General features: G+C 36.2%; 1 protein-coding gene across 2 annotated transcripts in view; it reads right to left on the bottom strand.

Annotated features, from left to right (window-relative positions):
• WDFY3 (WD repeat and FYVE domain containing 3) overlaps positions 1–17254 on the bottom strand; it is a 271717-nt gene that overhangs the window by 221850 nt on the left and 32613 nt on the right. The window lies entirely within an intron of this gene.

Raw genomic sequence — 17254 nt, 5'->3', positions numbered from 1 at the left:
TTATATTTGACACTGAACAATTTAATATGCAATTGAGAATTCTATATTAATAACTATAAAGCTTTGATATATGAGTAGAAATAATTTTTATAATAGTTTTAATTCACTCTCCTGCTCATTAGACTTCACAAATATTTCAAAATAAACCTTTATACTGGTGTTTAATTATTTAAGAAATAACCTTTATAGGCAGTAAAACAAAGACAATCTAAGAAAAGCAGGACAATACAGTATGAGTAACAAAAAATAATTTTCAGATATTTAAAAAACTATACTATACACAATTACATATTTATGTGTTATATGTCTATATTGGTCAATCGCTCTATCACCATATAAGAATAGGGGGAATATGTGCATTTAAAAAAAGCCTCTGTTTCAAGGTGGCTCTCCTGCTCAAACACATAAATAAATTAATAGCAAGGAAAGGGAAAGTAGAAAAATATTGAATGTTTACTAAGTAACAGACACTGTCCTAGTCACTTCAAATCAATTAATATATCTGATCTTCAAAACAACTCTTCTTTTATTCAGTTTTAGGAGATAAGGAAACTGAGGCTCAGAAAGGTAAAATTTCAAAGTCACACAACTGGTAAGTGGCTTCATTCATTTAAAAAGTGACCAGGTAAAAATTTAAACTTCTTTCTCATGTACCATACTGCTGCCAAATATATATGTGTATCTTTAAATATATATTAGATAGAAGTAAACCAAACTTTGTGTTGCTGTTCTGCCTTTTAATCTCTACAAGGTAAGCAAGAATGTTGCCCACATATTCTAGAAGCTAGACTTACTAGGGCATTCCCTCCTGAGAAAGAATCTCATCCATTCCACAACTTCAAAAACCACTGTATATATCCTCTTAAATCTCTGGGCTCCATGATTGCATAACTATGCGTCATTTGACATGCCCGCTAGATGACTTTTAGACATCACAAAATTCACAATGTCAAAATTACACTGTTGATTTCCCTTGTCACTGAACTTCAATCTCATTTAAGGATATTACCATTCGTCCACCTGCTGAACTCAAAATCCTGGATATTATCCTTACTTTCTCCTCTTCTCTCATCTTTCAGGTTAGTCCCACTGGTTCTACCTACAAACTAGATCTCAAATTTATCCTCTTCTCTCCCATCACTCTAGATCAAACTGCCATGATCTTTCACATGGACTATTATAGCAGCCTTTTACTACTTTCTCACTTACAACAAAAGTGCATGCGCACTCGCGCGCATGTGTATCCGTTTAGCACAAACCATATATGTAATTTCAAAATCCTTCAATGGTTTTTAATGTGTTGAATAAAATCCATACTCCTTACTACAGTCTCTTAAACTCTAGATAATGTGATCCCTTTCTACCTCTCAAGCTTCATTCCACTCTCCCCCTGGAGACCTCCAGGCATCTTTTCAACTCCTCACACACCAACTGTTCACGCTGCAGGGCATTCCCTCTTCCTGTAAGCTGTTGGCAGTGATAGTTCCTTCAGATCTCAGCTTCAAGGTCACCTCCCCAGACAAGTCTTTTATGGAAGTAGAGAAGTCCCTCTGTCTTCCCACAACCTTGTATCACTTCACCTTTCATTTATTCCACAGATAGCACTTGTCAGCTATTTGTAAACAGATCATAAACTCCAAGTAGACTTGAGTATGTTTGTTCTGTTCACCAATGTATATATACTCAGCAACTAGTATATGGCACATATTAAGTACTCCAATATTTCCTGAATGAGCAAGCTATGTGTATTAGGCTAAAAAGACTTTAATTTTTGTACAATTCTATGCTTCATGCTACAAGTTTAAAATATTATGATTTTCTCTCTCTTAAAAGTATATAAATATACTGCACAGACTGATGTTCCGTTTCTTAAAGACCTGTGATAATCTTTAAGGCAGTGAATTCTGTGTCAATTTATTACCTAGGCAACACAGAACTTAAAAGATAATTTATTTTCATGATGTAAGAGAAAGAACTTCAATGAAATTATGAATATCTAAATAACTGGCTAACTTAGATAATTATATTTATGTACAACTTAATACTTTGTATCATCAAAAACAAGTAAAATATTTTAATAAAAGCATCCTTTCAAAACTTATTTCCATTTGGACAAATGTATTTTTATAAAGAGGGCCAGGTCCAAGAGAGAATAAAAAATTACTATGACAATCTCTGGTGCTTATATATCCACAAGTTCTTCGATACTCCTCATTTCACATTAGAATCTAATTACTTTCCTCTTAAACTATATTTAGAGATATTGTGAGCTATATTTAGAGATATGTTCCTAAGGAACAGAATATGGTGGCAGTGACTGTGTGTGACCAGACCGCAAAAGGCACTGAGGATTCCTCCTTGCTCTCTTCCTTGGGTCACTTGCTCCGAAGGAAGCCAACTTCCATATTTTAAGGATAGTCATGTAGCCCTCTGGAGGGCTCCACGTCAATAAAAACTGATGCTTCCTATTGACAGCCAGCAAAAAACTGAAGCCATCAGTCAACAACCATGAGGGAAGGATCCTCCAGGCCCATTCAAGCCTTAAATAGCCAAGCCAACATTTAGATTACAACCTAATGAGAGATTCTAACCCAGAACCATCCAGCTAAACCACTCCTGAGTACATGCCTCACAGAAACTGAGATAACGAATGCCTGTTTTTTTTTTTTGTGAAGTCCAGTAGTTTACAGCATTTTATATTATATCAATAGGGAACTAATACACATTCACTCATTCAATAAAGACCAATCTGTGCCTTAATTTATGTCAGAGTCACTAGAATTCATAAACACAGAGGAAAAATAAGACACTAAATTTAACTATAATGGAGGGAACAGAAATTAAGTAGTCTGGCAATTCGGTAAAAGTGCTCTAAAAGGGTAAATATAAGACTCTACCTGAATACCAGCAAACAAAATCGTATTTCCAAAAACAAAGGGAGGGGAAGATGATAGTTGTTGCAGGAGGAAAGAGTGTAGTGAGTGAGTAAAGTACATGTGAGAACACATGAAGGGACAGGAAATAAAAGCACCAGTTGGGTAAAGGAAGGTGTTCTATGCCATATTCTGAGCTTTATCGAAAGGCAATAGGGAGACACTGAGAACTTTTAGAAGATCAGTGTAAGAAAGTCAGATTTGCGTTCTACAAAGAGGACTCTTGTTACAATATAGAAAAGAGTTCCAAAGGCTCTTCCTCTAACACAGGCAGTAAAGAGGAAATTGTAGCCATTCTGTTTAGGCAGGACGATGGCCTGAAATATGATAGCAACAAGGAAAGAAAAAAGTAGTAGGTGAAATCCATAGATATTAAGAAAGTATAAAGATAGGACTTTGTGATTGTAGTCAAAATTAAGTATCATCAATAACTACAAAACTCTGAAAGGAAAATCACAGTAATATAAAAATATTTAGAATAAAATAAAAATCTTAATTAGTATGTATGGCATTCCTTCTAAATTAGAAAAAGAATCACCAATACATTTCGAAAATGGAAATGAATTTTAAAATCACACTGTCAAAGAAAAAAGGGAGTTATAAAGTCAGTATGATGAAGGTATAAGTGGTTTTGCATCATTCGGATTCACCTAACCTAAAACCTTCACAGATGTTTGTAACTGATAAGCCCAACTCTTTGCATATTTCTAACATTTTTTAATTGATGATATCAAGTTAGTTATACTTTTTTTCCCCTTTAAGATAAAAAAAGAGGATTTCTATTACTTCTCCTTGAGTATGTGAGTCAAGTGTCAGAATGCAACTTACTGTTCTTATTTAGGGTAGAATTAGCTAATTTACAACAAATTTTAAAAAGCTTAAATTGTACTTTCTTAGAAGCTTTCGCTTTTATAATTTACAATTCAGTGTTCTTGTTAAAAATTTAGACTAAGTTAAAATATTGGAGGACATATTCTTTTATAATTAAGGGAAGGGGGTACAAACCACTTTGAAAAAAGTGGTGAAAATAAAAATTTGTCTATCAACAGAGAAAGAAAATAGTATCTGAAGTTCTAATTTTCTAATCTTTATGGCAGTTTGAAAGGACATAAAATTAAGACAGATATCTGTAGCAGAAATGAGCCTAATAAAGTCATTCAGATCTGACTTAATGAAAATTAAGGGTCTGCCATTACTACCTAGCTCCTTATTGAAGATGTTTGCACAAAACACCAATATTTTTTATAAAGTTTCTGAAGAATTTCATTAAATAGACTGCTTCTGAAACTAAAATAGTTGATATTTAATATGAAATTCATGAATCACTGACTAGATTATGTAAATAATTGGCCTTTCCCATTCTTTTATTCTTTCTATGAGCAAGTACAATGTCTCATTTTTTTTTTGTCTTCCTGCTTTTCCCTCTATTTTCCAAAGAAAGTGCAATTTCAATTAAATAACCCCAAATTTGCTTGCGTTAATATTACTTTTCCTGGTGTATTAACTCCAACAGTATTCATTTCATACTTGCAGTTTTTCTTGAAGTACTGTCAACTAAATATAACTATTACAAGCAAAATTTAAAGGTATACAATAGAAATATTTTAAAAGGTATGCATTAAAGGAGTCAATTAAAAATAAAACATTTCACATACTAATCAAAACAATGTTGTTCTGGCATAGGATGGGCATAGAGACCAGTGACTTTCAACCTTTTTCATCTCATGGCAGACATAAACTAATTACTAAAATTCTGCAGCACACCAAAAAATATATCTTTTGCTGACCTGACAAAAAAAATTGGTATAATTTTTATTTATTCACACTGAGTGGCTATTGTTGTGTTGGCTGTTGTCATTTTTTTATTTGACAATCTAAGGGAAAAAAGGTCAGTGTCCCTGACTAAATAGCTATTGCATGTTTAATCCCTGATATAAACCAATGGAATAGAGAGCCCAGAAATAAACTCTCACATACACATCCAGTTGATTTTCAAAAAGGGGCCAAGATTATTAACTGGGAAAAAAGTTTAACTTTTTTATAAAGTGGTATTAGGAAAACTGGATACCCATGGGCAAAATAATAAAGTTGGACTCTCATACCACATACAAAAATCAACATAAAATTTAACACAGACCTTATTTATTTGTCCTTTTTATTGAATGTATTGGGGTAACACTGGTTAACAAAATTATATACAGGTTTCAGATGTACAGTTCTAGAACTCATCATCTGTACACTGTATTTGTGTTCACCACCCCAAAGTCAAGTCCCCATCTATCATCATTTAACCCCTCTATACTCTCCTCCACCTCCCTCCACTCCCCTTATCCCCTGCCCCTCTACTATCTCCACCTCCCGGCAATCATTACACTGTTGTCTTGGATTACAGACCTAAATTTAAAAGCTTAAACTAAAACTCTTACAAGAAAACAAAGAGCAATTCTTTTAGACCTTGGAGTTGGCCAAGGTTTCTTAAATATGACACTAACACCACTGGCAACAAAAGAAAAACAGATACACTAGATTTAATTAAAATTATAAAACTTTTGTGCATTAAAGGGAACTAGTAAGAGAGTGAAAAGTCAAACCACAAGAAAGAGAAAATATTTGCAAATCAGTATATCTGATTAGGATTTAACATCTACAATACATAAAGACTCCTACAACAAAGACAACCCAATAAAAATGGGCAAAGGACAAGAATAGACATTTCATTAAAGAAGATATACAATGGTCAATAAGCACGTGAAAAATGCTCAATATCATTAACATCACGGAAAGACACAATGAGATACTATTAATATCCACTTAAGATGGCTATTATTAGAATAGTGGGAACTTCTGGCCAAGATGGAGGCATAGGTAGATACAACACTTTGCCTCCTCGCACAATCAAAAGGACAACAACAAATTTAAAAACAAAAAATAAGCAGAACTGACAAAAAATCAAACTGTATGGAAGTCCGACAACCCAGGAGTTAAAGAAGAAACATTCATTCAGACCAGTAGGAGGGGCGGAGACTAGCAGCCTGGGTGGAGAGGATGCATGGAAAGGCAAGGCGGTGGTTGGAGGACTTGGTGAGTGAGGTGGCAGCTGGCAGACTGGGCAGTCCCTCATTTGCGTGTGGATAAACCAGGAGGAACAGCTGGGGAGTGAGACACACAGCCCAATCCTGGGTTCCAGTGCAGGAAAAGAAAGCCTCAAAACCCCTGGCTGAAAAACCTGCAGGGGTTGCGGCAGCAGGAGGAACTCCCAGCCTCACAGGAGGGCTCCCTGGAGAGACCCACAGGGTCCTAGAACATACACAGACCCACCCACCCAGGAATCAGCACTAGAAGGGCCAATTTGCTGTGGGTAGCGGGGGAGGTGACTAAAAGCCGGCCAAGAGCCGAGCAAGCAGTACTGTTCCCTGTTGGACCCCTCCCCCACGTACAGCATCACAATCCAGGGACCGAGTTTGCCCCACCCTGGCGAATACCTAAGGCTCTGCCCCTCCCAACGTAGCAGGTGTACTGAGACAAAGAAATATGGCCCAAATGAAAGAGCAAATCAAAGTTTCAAAAATAGAACTAAGCGATGAACAGATAGCCAACATATCAGACGTACCGTTCAAAACACTGGTAATCTGGATGCTCACTGAATTGGTTGAGTACAGCTGCAAAAGGGTGGAAAAAGTGAAGGTTACACAAAGTGAAATAAAGGAAAATATACAGGGAACTAAGAGCAAAGGGAAGGAAACCAGGACTCAAATCAACAACTGGAGCAGAAGAAAAAGATAAACATTCAACCAGAACAGAATGAAGAAACAAGAATTCAAACAAATAAGGAGAAGCTTAGTAACCTCTGGAGCAACTTTAAACATTCCAACATCCGAATCATAGGGGTGCTAGAAGAGTAAGAGCAAGAAATCAAAAACTTATTTGAAAAAATAATGAAGGAGAACATCCCCCATCTGGCCAAGGAAATAGACTTCCAGGAGATACAAGAAGCTCAGAGAGTCTGAAAGAAGGTAGACCCAAGGAAGCACACACCAAGGCACATCATAATTACATTACCCAAGATTAAAGATAAAGACAGAGTTACCTACAAAGGAGGTCCCATAAGACTATCAGCTGATTTCTCAAGAGAAACCTTACAGGCAAGGGGCTGGCAAGAAGTATTCAAAGTCATGAAAGGCAAGGACCTACATCCAAGATTACTCTATCCCGCAAAGCTATCATTTAGAATGGAAGGGCAGATAAAATACTTTCTAGAGATGGTCAAGTTAAAGGAGTTCACCATCACCAAGCCCTCATTATATGAAATGTTAAAGGGACTTACGTAAAAAAAGATAAAAAATTACTACATTGACATTTTGTCTTGATTATGGAGTTTTTAAAGCACACCCTTAAAAATCTGAGTCCAAGGTGAGTGCCACAATGTCTCTCCCTGTTCCAGTTCTTATCCCATTATGTGGCTTGCATTTTCACTATCATTATAATGTTATTTGTTGAAAAGGAGTTCCTAATTTTGACAAGGTCCATTTTTTCGAGCTTTATTTTTATGGTTAATTTTTTTAAAAATAAATGTTTTCTTACCTAAAGTCATGAAGATAAGTCTCTTATAATTTTTCTAGAGCAGTGCACAGAGCTTTTATAGTGCACTTGAAATTTGGTTAGTATGTCTGACACACTAAATTTTAATTACTTATTTTTAATTTAATTAATTATAGCTAGTGGCAATATAGTCTGACAATACTGTCCATCTGGAATTAATTTGGCGGTCTTGTGTGAGGTCAAATTTTCTTTATAGAAAAGAATTATTCATACAGAAGAAAAAAATGACCCAGCATTGTGCGTTGAAAAGAGTGTTATTTCCTCACTTTTATAATTAACCAGCTGCCTATCTATGTATGCGGATCTGGTTTTGGGATGTCCATTCTCTTCTCTTTATCTATAAGTCTATCTATCAGTCTGGGGTGTGTCTGTCATGACAGAAAATGTTCTTCATGTTTTGGTTTTCCCCAAGATTTTCTTGGTTATTCTTGAACTTCTGCAAGTCCACATACATTTTAGAGTAACTTTTCAAATGTCACATACACACAAAAAGCCCTGCTGGGATTTTTATTGGGATTGCATTAAAGCTGTACGTCAGTATGGGAATCTTTACAATGTCCAACTGTCTGCTCCATGAACATGGTATATCCCTTAATTTACTGAAATCTTATTAAAAGTTTTTGATAATGTTTAAAAATAAACTTTTTATGTATGTTTTAAAATTTCAAAATGCGAGTTGGGCAAAAAAAGAGAAAGATTAAAAACCATTTGACAGTTTCCACTTGTTTTTGGATTTCTAGTATTTTGGTAGAGCAGAAATAAGAAACTTCCCACTCTGGTCTACAAAGTGCTCACCGCTTGCCAACTCTCAGAATGGGCTGCCACTCTATTTAGGTTGCAGAATGATAAAGAGAATTACAACACTGCTCTTTCTCCTGTATAAACAATGTACTTTACATCATAATACTTTAAACATAAAACCATACAATCTCCTTTCTGTTACCAAAGAAGAAAATCTGTGGTTGTAATGCACAAATATTTCCTTAAACTATATGGTTTATAGTCTCCATTAGAATGTCTTTTACTAAGGTAGAAAAAAGGTAGAGGAGCAAATTACACTTTCATAAAATCTTTCAGTTATTTGCATATACCTTATCCACTCTCACAGATGTTATTCTCTTCTCTGTTAACTCTGTGACAAAGATTTTTTTTAAAACTCTTAAAAGGCCAGACCACCCTCACAGACCCAGTTCTTAGACGAGGAATTCAGAAAGGAGGAGTTCAATGAAACAAATAAAGAAGTAAAAATGATAGCTAAGGTTACCAGTTTTTGCTAGAATACACGACTGGGAGAACACTGTTTAAATGTTTTAAGAACCCATGCTTCTTCAAGACACAGTTATAATATATGACTGAAAACTCATTCACGTAGTTCATAAACCATTTTCCATTACTAAATTAGACTTAAAGTGTATCACCATTCCAGACTCTTGTGAACTGTGAACTATTGGAAAATGTTTGCCATAAAATACCCACAAAGAAAAAGCAGAGTTAACTTAAATTCACTTGAAAATGTATCCAAACTCAAAAATCCAAAAGTTTTTTTCAGAGATAATTGTTTGCTTCAGTTACTTTACTAAAGATATTCTCTTCATACACATAGAAGTGGCCCTTTCCCCATCTGCTGAATAGGCAACTCCGTTGTGAAGGGTCCTTCCAATGACAGCAACTGAACAGTGATGAACATCTTTCCTAACACAAGACAAATGAATTCTTTCTTCCAGCAAGTTATAATTTTAGAGTAATGATGATCAAAATAACTAGCCATACAGTAGAAGGGCTAGCTAATCTTAACACCCCTGACTGACCATTTTACATCGATAAGAAAGCTGAGAAAACTATTTGGCAGAGAAACAAAAACAAGAGTAAAAGGTGGGGGAAAAAAATCAAAACCACTGTACTAGTACAAAAAATAAATTAAAAACAAACAAACAAAAAAACACACATGAGTACAAGCAACACCAGAAAAAGAAATGGAGAATAAGTACCTAAAAACATTCAGTTCCACGGAAGTCTGGCTATACCTCCTGTACATGAGTTCTACAGTTTTTGGTACCAGGATAATTGTTCTCAAAATAATTTCCTTAAGAAAAAGGAAATATGTACATCTACTTATGTTAAAAAAAAAAAAAAAAACTTCCAAAGGAAACAAATGAGTTAAATTAGCATAGTAAATACCAAAAAATTATTAGGACACAGCAAATCCTAGGATTCAATGACAAAGCAACAGATTCTTCCCCAAAATAGGATGTTAAAATTACACAGGGTTACCTGAGAAGATAGAACAAGTCATTCTGCCTCTTGTTTTACTAGTATGTATTTGTTTAGTTTTCTCAGCAACAGGATAAAACATTTGAAGTCCATGTTTAACATATTGGAATATAATCAAATAAATATATGTTCAAATATATTTAAAATGCATCACATTCTTTTAGAGGGGGGAAAAAAAGTAATGTCTTTCTTCATGCGTAAAAGAGGCAGGAATAGAAGGACAGCTAAATTCCCGAGTCCTGGAGACAAACTCCTAGGTTTGAATCCTCGTTCTGCCATTTCCTAATCCTGTGACCTTGGGCAAGTAACTTCTCCTGCCTGTTATTGGCAACACAAAATTAGTATGATAACAGAATCAATCTTGTAGGGTTTTTATGAAAAATAAATGATGTAATATAGGCAAAAACCTAGGAAACAGTAAATGTTCACTATTAATATTATTTTTATTATTGTTAGTTGTCATTCAGGGAAAGAGGGTAGATTTCATAATCTGTGAAATCATGAAACTAAATTCCTGCAACAGGACCATTCTTTGGCATATGCGGAAAATGAAAAACATAAAGAAGTATTTATCATCCAAAAAAAAAAGGGAGATAAAGATAAATCCACATTAAGAAAAATCATAATATCTGCCCCAGCTGGTATGGCTCAGTGGATTGAGCACCCGCCAGTGAACCAAAATGTTGCTGATTTGATTCCCAGTCAGGGCATATGCCTGGATTGCAGGCCAGGTCACCAGTTTCAGGCAAACGAGAGGCAACCAACTGATGTATCTCTTGCACATTGATGTTTCTCTCCCTCTTTCTCCCTTACTTCCCCTCCCTCTGAAAATAAATAAAGTTAAATTTAAAAAAGAAAACTCATGATATCTATCATGGGGCCTCGCAACAATAAACTAAGAAGAGTTCTTTCATGAGGGATAGTTTGCTTTCTGATAACATTTTGTAAAAGGTTTTCTTCAACAATCCCTGACTTTAAAAAACAAAGCAAAACCTAAAAGACTTATTCCTGAATGACTACACAGATACAGCAAAACCTCAGGATAATCTATTGATGTTACAGGGAAGTAAAAAATCTTTATAAAGGATTTGACCAAAAAATAGGCCCAGTCTTAACTCTGATCTCAAAAAGTTTAAATTTTGAACCATCACTGGTTCAGAGGTAACTACAAGAATTCATTGCCATGGGACTTTTTGAAACATCTGGAATAGGCAATTATATAGTTAAGAAAGAATTCAAGCTGTTGTAAGGAGAAAACAATTCTTGCATCATGAACACATGATACATGACTTAGAAAATATGAAGTAAGACCAAATATAAAAGAACCAAACTGAAGGTCAAAAACTATGTGGAAAGAAACAAGAAAGGGAAGAAAGTTAAGGGAGGAAGGTCACAGCATTATAAATAATGTCAGCTATTTGGAGGGGAGAAGAACCAAAATATCCTAATTTTTATAAGAAGTCCCAAAATGATTTAAAAAAAAAAAGCAAACAAAAATTTTAAAGGGCCTGTTCTTCCTTTCGTATACGTTTTGAAATCAAATAACTTTAACTCACATTCTACTTAGGCATATAGACATTCACAACAATCCTTTATTCAATGAAAAAACACTCTTTACTTCCAAAATGTGCTTCTCCAGGCTTTTTGAGGTTCCTCACTTACTGTGCACATGGAAGAAAACAAAACAGCTTGAAAGCTTATATTTCTGATTCCCCCCACTTTCTCTCCTTCTGTACCATTTATGTTGTATTAACACTTTCAAAATTACAAATTCTTAAGGAGGGCAACAGTCTTCTTCATTTTCCTTTACCTATAAAGCACAGACACACACACATTTGCTTATGCAAAGGTAAAGCAAATGCCTGACAAAATTAGGAGCAAAATGTACATGACCAGGAGACTTTCTCCTAAATTCCACATTTCCCTCAACTTCCACATAGATCTTTTTTCTAAAAGGAGAAGGTTAGCTTTCTGAGGGCACATATGACTATGTGGCCATAGTCACCTCACAATCAGATTAACACACTTAAGGATGACTTTTAGTAGAGGTCTTCATAAAACTCAGTCACAAGGAGCAACACTACCGTGAATAATCAAGGAGACATGTCCTTCACAAGACAGAGAAAAGAACAGGCATCCCTTCTCCTACTCTTTTCCCTGAGGTCAAAACAAAACACAAAGAGTGCCTAGTGGCTAAAGTTTAAAAAGAAAACAAAAATGGAAAGTTGATATCCTAGTGTTTACCAATTAAAAAAAAATTATTTAGTGACTACAAAAATATCTTTTCAGACCTTCAGCAGAAACAGCACATTTAGTTCCTCTGTTCCCTTTTTCCCTCCCCCCGCCCCATCCTAAATCAACAATTTAAGCAATGGCTCCAAACTCATATCCTTTTATGCAAACTCAATTCTACTTTTTAAAAAATAAAGTCACTATTCAAATCAAATGTATAATCAATCAACTAAGCATGAAGAATTATATTACTTTCATTAGCAGGACATCATTTTAGTTATATTCTAACATTCAAAAATTCCTAAGAACAACTTAAGGCCAACACTTGTAACAACAAATGACAGCGAACATAAACGTAGCTTTTACTTACTATGTGCCAGGTAGAGTGTTAAGCACTTTACAAGCATTATCTATCTCATTCAATCCTCATGATACTCCTGTTAAAACCATTAATAAGCTCATTTTACCGATGAGGAAATAACAGAGAAGTTAAGAAATATGTCCTAGGACAAAAAGCTGCAAGCAATGACACCATGATTGGAATCAAGAAATATGACTAAAATGTAACTAAATAAATACACACTGAAGTTTGTTACTTTTATATCTGCTTTTAATACCTTAAACAATGTTTTAAAACCATACTGTCAATAAAAACTGATGCATAATGTGTCCTCAAAACAACAGCCAAATAAGGGATACCAAAGCCAAAAGTCAACTCAATCATGTAGGCATTGGAACCACAGGCTCTAGTCAATAAACCAAAAATCTAAGGAAAAAAATTTCACAAAGAAGTGTTATTACAATGAAAGTCCCAAACTTTGTTTCATTTCTTGAAAAAAAAAAAAGGAACAATTTAGTTAAATCTGAAAATCTGAGTACTCTAATTAACAATGCTATTTTACTTTTCAACATATTTTTTATGACTACAGAAACTTTTTAAACTTTGTAATATAAGCCTCACATTAAGTATATTTGCACTTTTTAATATTGTATTGAGTTCCATTCCTTGAACTTTTAAAACTTTCTCAATATATGGCTCTAGAAGAAATACATTCTACTATACACATTTTCATTTCTGGTAACATTTTTCTTAATCATAAAACATACAACACTATTTTCCTCATAGAGTCAAAAGCGCAAAATTTAGTCATAGTCTATCTATTCCTAGAAGTTTTCATAAAGAAAAGAAGGCAACTTATTTTTTAAAAAGCCACACACTCTCAGGAAATATCCTAGCAATACAGAATACTAACAGCCTAAGTTTAAACCTCCTCTTTGCCATAATCAATGCTATAGGCTTTTTTTTTCCTAAAGGAAAAAAAATTACCATTCATTCAAATATAAGAAGGGATTTCCCAGTCTGTTCTGTATGTACCAAAAGAAAGTCTTAAATTGAGAATTCTGTATGGTTTCTGATAAAACGACCTCCTGCTAAAAAGAAGGGATGTCACACAAAAATTCTATTAAATTAATACTCATTGAATGTCTATACAGTATGAAATGACTTAAACATCCAAACCTCGTGAGAGTTAAAAATAAGTCTCAAAATGTATGATATATCTATAGTAATTCACAAATAATTACAGTCAGCCCCTTAACAAGTCTCGCGTTGGGGCACTTATCCCCTAATGCAGGTCCACATACAGCTTTTGACTTCCCCAAAACTTCAGCCATCCCTCGGTATTTGCAGGGGATCTGTTTCAGGATACCCTGCAGGTAACAAAATCCAAGAATGCTCAAGTCCTACATATAAAATGGCATTGAATAATATATATAGAGTCAGCCCACACAACTGGCCCAAAATACTGTTTTCGATAGGCAGTTAGTTGAATCCACAAATGTGAAACCTGACAATACAGAGGATGCAGCAGGCTAATTGTTTATTTATTGAAAATTATCCTTCGCCCTGGCTGGGGTGCCTAAAGTGGACTGAGTGTCTGCCTGCGAACCAAAAGGTTGCTGGTTCGATTCCTAGTTGGGGCACATGCCTAGGTTGTGGGCCAGGTCCCCAGTAGGGGGCATGTGAGAAGCACCCACACAGTGATGGTTCTCTCCCTCTTTCTCATTCCCTTCCCCTCTGTCATAAATAAATAAATAAATAAATAAATAAATAAATAAATAAATAAATAAATAAAAATCTGAAAAGAAAATCGTTTAAAAAAAGAAAAGTATCCAGGGGGCATGTGAGAAGCACCCACACAGTGATGGTTCTCTCCCTCTCTTTCTCATTCCCTTCCCCTCTGTCTTAAATAAATAAATAAATAAATAAATAAATAAATAAATAAATAAATATCTGAAAAGAAAATCGTTTAAAAAAAGAAAAGTATCCAGGTGTAAGTATCCCCAACAAGTCTAAACCCAAGTTATTCAACAGTCAACTGTATAATTAAACAACTCCTTAGAAAGTTTAGTCATGTTATCAGATGCTTTAGAGGTATATACTCAATCTATTCTAATGAAATTGTTTAAAACAGTATTTTCTCAATGAATTTGAAATTTTTTTACACTAAATTTACTAAAGAAATTTTACTCTATGTGCCATACACAAACACACCATCCCCCACCTACCTTAGAATAACTTGTAAAGAAACAAACAAGCAAAATAAAAAATGAGTAGAGGGTCAGAATATACATTTCTTTAAAGAGAACTTACAGATGTCCAACAGACATATGAAAAGATGTTCAGCCCTGGCTGGTGTGGCTCAGTGGACTGAGCGCTAGCCTGTGAACCAAAGGGTCATCAGTTCGATTCCCTGTCAGGGCACATGCCTGGGTTGCGGGTCGGGTTCCCAGTAGGGTGCATGTGAGAGGCAACCACACACTGATGTTTCTTTTCTTCTCTTTCTCCTCCCTTCCCTTCTGTCTAAAAATAAATTTAAGAAATCTTTTCTTAAAAAAAAGATGCTCAACATCAATAATTGCTGGAGAAATGCGAATTAAAACCACAATGAGATATCACCTTACACCTGTCAGAATGGCTATCTGTTGGGAACCGTCCCACCTGGTTTCAGGAACTGTAGCCTTGCCGACAGGCGAGAGGGCCCCAAGGCTGGAGCTGGGCAAGGAGGCCTTGGAAAAATAGGCCACTGAGGAGACAAAAACTGTCCCCCTGGCATGGGTGCAGCCCCTGCCTCCCTCACATCACCCTGCTGGTCAGTCAATGACAGGTAAGACCCTGATGGCAGGGGCAACCTAAGACAGACACAGTTGCATGGGGACCATCAGGGAAGGACTTGGGGGACATGGAAAAGGGGCAAAAGACCCTCACCCCTCGGCTTTGATATGGCTAGAGTCCTCCTTCTATCTGAAAGAAGCCTCATGGTCTCTTGGCAGCTCTGCCCCGCCCACCTGGCACAGGCTTGAAACAATACTAAAGGCAGGTACAGCCCTAAACTGGATAGGGCGGTTCCTGGGGGAGGGGGGCGGGGTGGGGAGAATCAGGCCTGGAAGTAAGCTCCTCTAAGCACGCTTTGTTTTTTCTCCTCAAAAGCTATGATAACCAGCTTATGCTGGGAAGGAAATTTACATTTTTCACAGACCCCAACCTGAGGCAAATCTCCTGTGTTCCTTCAACTGTAATCTATGATCTCTATTTGTTTTCTGTAAACATAGCCTTTTGACATTGATCAATACGCTTTACATACATACCACTGCGCATATGCTTCTGAATAAAAGCCACTTCAAAACAAGGGCTCCAGGCCTTCTCCACTAGAGGGAAGTGCCACCCCCGCCCCCTTCACCTGGCAGACCGAGGGGAAAAGTGTCTGGGATGACTTATTTTAACTACTTCCCCATCTGTGATGACCTAGAGTGGCCTCTGCAGGACAGAGTCTGCCCTCCTCAGCTGGCGCTCAAACCGGGACCTCCAGAGCCCGCATCAACTATCAACGATAAATCACGAAATGACAAGTGTTGGCAAGGATGTGGGGAAAGGGGAATACTTCTGTACTGTTGGTGTGGATGAAGACTGGTACAGCCACTGTGGAAAGCATTATGGAGTTTCCTCAAAAAATTAAAAATGGATCTGTCTTATGACCCGGTGATTTTACTTCTGGGGATTTAGCCAAAGAACTGCAAAACACTAATATGAAAGAATACAAGGTCTGTCCAGAAAAAGTCCAGCCATTGTTAATATAATGAGAACTGTTTGTGTTATGTTGATGTAAACTGGCAGCAAAGGGGAGTAGACTGTAATGTGCATGTGTGAACAATGACAACTTCACTACACTAGTCAGCAGGGGTGGTAGACATTGTTGAGTGAGAATGTGTACTGTGTGGCCATTGCATTCATAATGACTAAGCAAATAGAGCAATGAATCTACACCAAATTTTGTGATAAGCTTGAATTTTCCTCCATGTAAACTATTTGGATGATTTAGAACGCCGCAGCTATGGGCAACTGTTGATTGGCAGCTTCATCACGACAATGTACCTGCTCTTACATCACATCTCCTACAGAGTTTTTTGGTTGAAACATCAAATCACTGAGGTGACCCCGCCTGCTACAGCCTAGGTTTGGCACCCTGTGACTTCTGGCTTTTCCCAAAACTAACAATGACCTTTGAAAGGGAAGAGATTTCAGACTGTTACTGAGATTCAGGAAAATACAATGGAGCAGCTGATGGCGAATGGGAGAACTGTGTAAGGTCCCAAGGCGCCTACTTTGAAGGGAATTGAGGTATTACTGTCCTATGTTCAATGTCTCTTAGATCTTGTACCTTCTTCAATAAATGTCTGTTTTTCATATTATATGACTAGATACCTTCTGGACAGACCTCTTATTTGCACCTGTATGCTCAGTACAGAGTTATTTACAATATCCAAGCTATGGAAGCAACTCAAGTGCCTATCAATAGACAAGTGAGTAAACAAGCTGTGGTACATACACACAATGGAATATGACTTGGCCATAAAAAAGAATGAAACCTTAACATTTGCAATGGCATGAATGGACCTAAAGGGTATTATGCTTGGTGAAATCAGTCAGTCAAAGAAAGACAAATACCATTATATGTGGAATCTAAAGAACAATATAAATGAACAAAATTGAAACAGACTCCTAGACACAAAGAGTGAACTGGCTGTTGCCAGAAGGGAGGGGTGGTTGGGACACTGAGAAATAGTGGTAAAGGGACTGAGAAGCACAAATTGGTAGTTACAAAATAGTCATGGGAAGTAAGTAAAGCAAAGGAAATATAGTTAATAATACTGTGAAAACT

Source organism: Pteronotus mesoamericanus, unplaced genomic scaffold, assembly GCF_021234165.1.
Source record: "Pteronotus mesoamericanus isolate MK-2021 breed Mesoamerican mustached bat unplaced genomic scaffold, CSHL_Meso_final scaffold_232, whole genome shotgun sequence".
NCBI lineage: Eukaryota > Metazoa > Chordata > Mammalia > Chiroptera > Mormoopidae > Pteronotus > Pteronotus mesoamericanus.
Note: the sequence above shows the minus strand (reverse complement) of the source record. Positions and strands in the feature narration are given on the sequence as shown.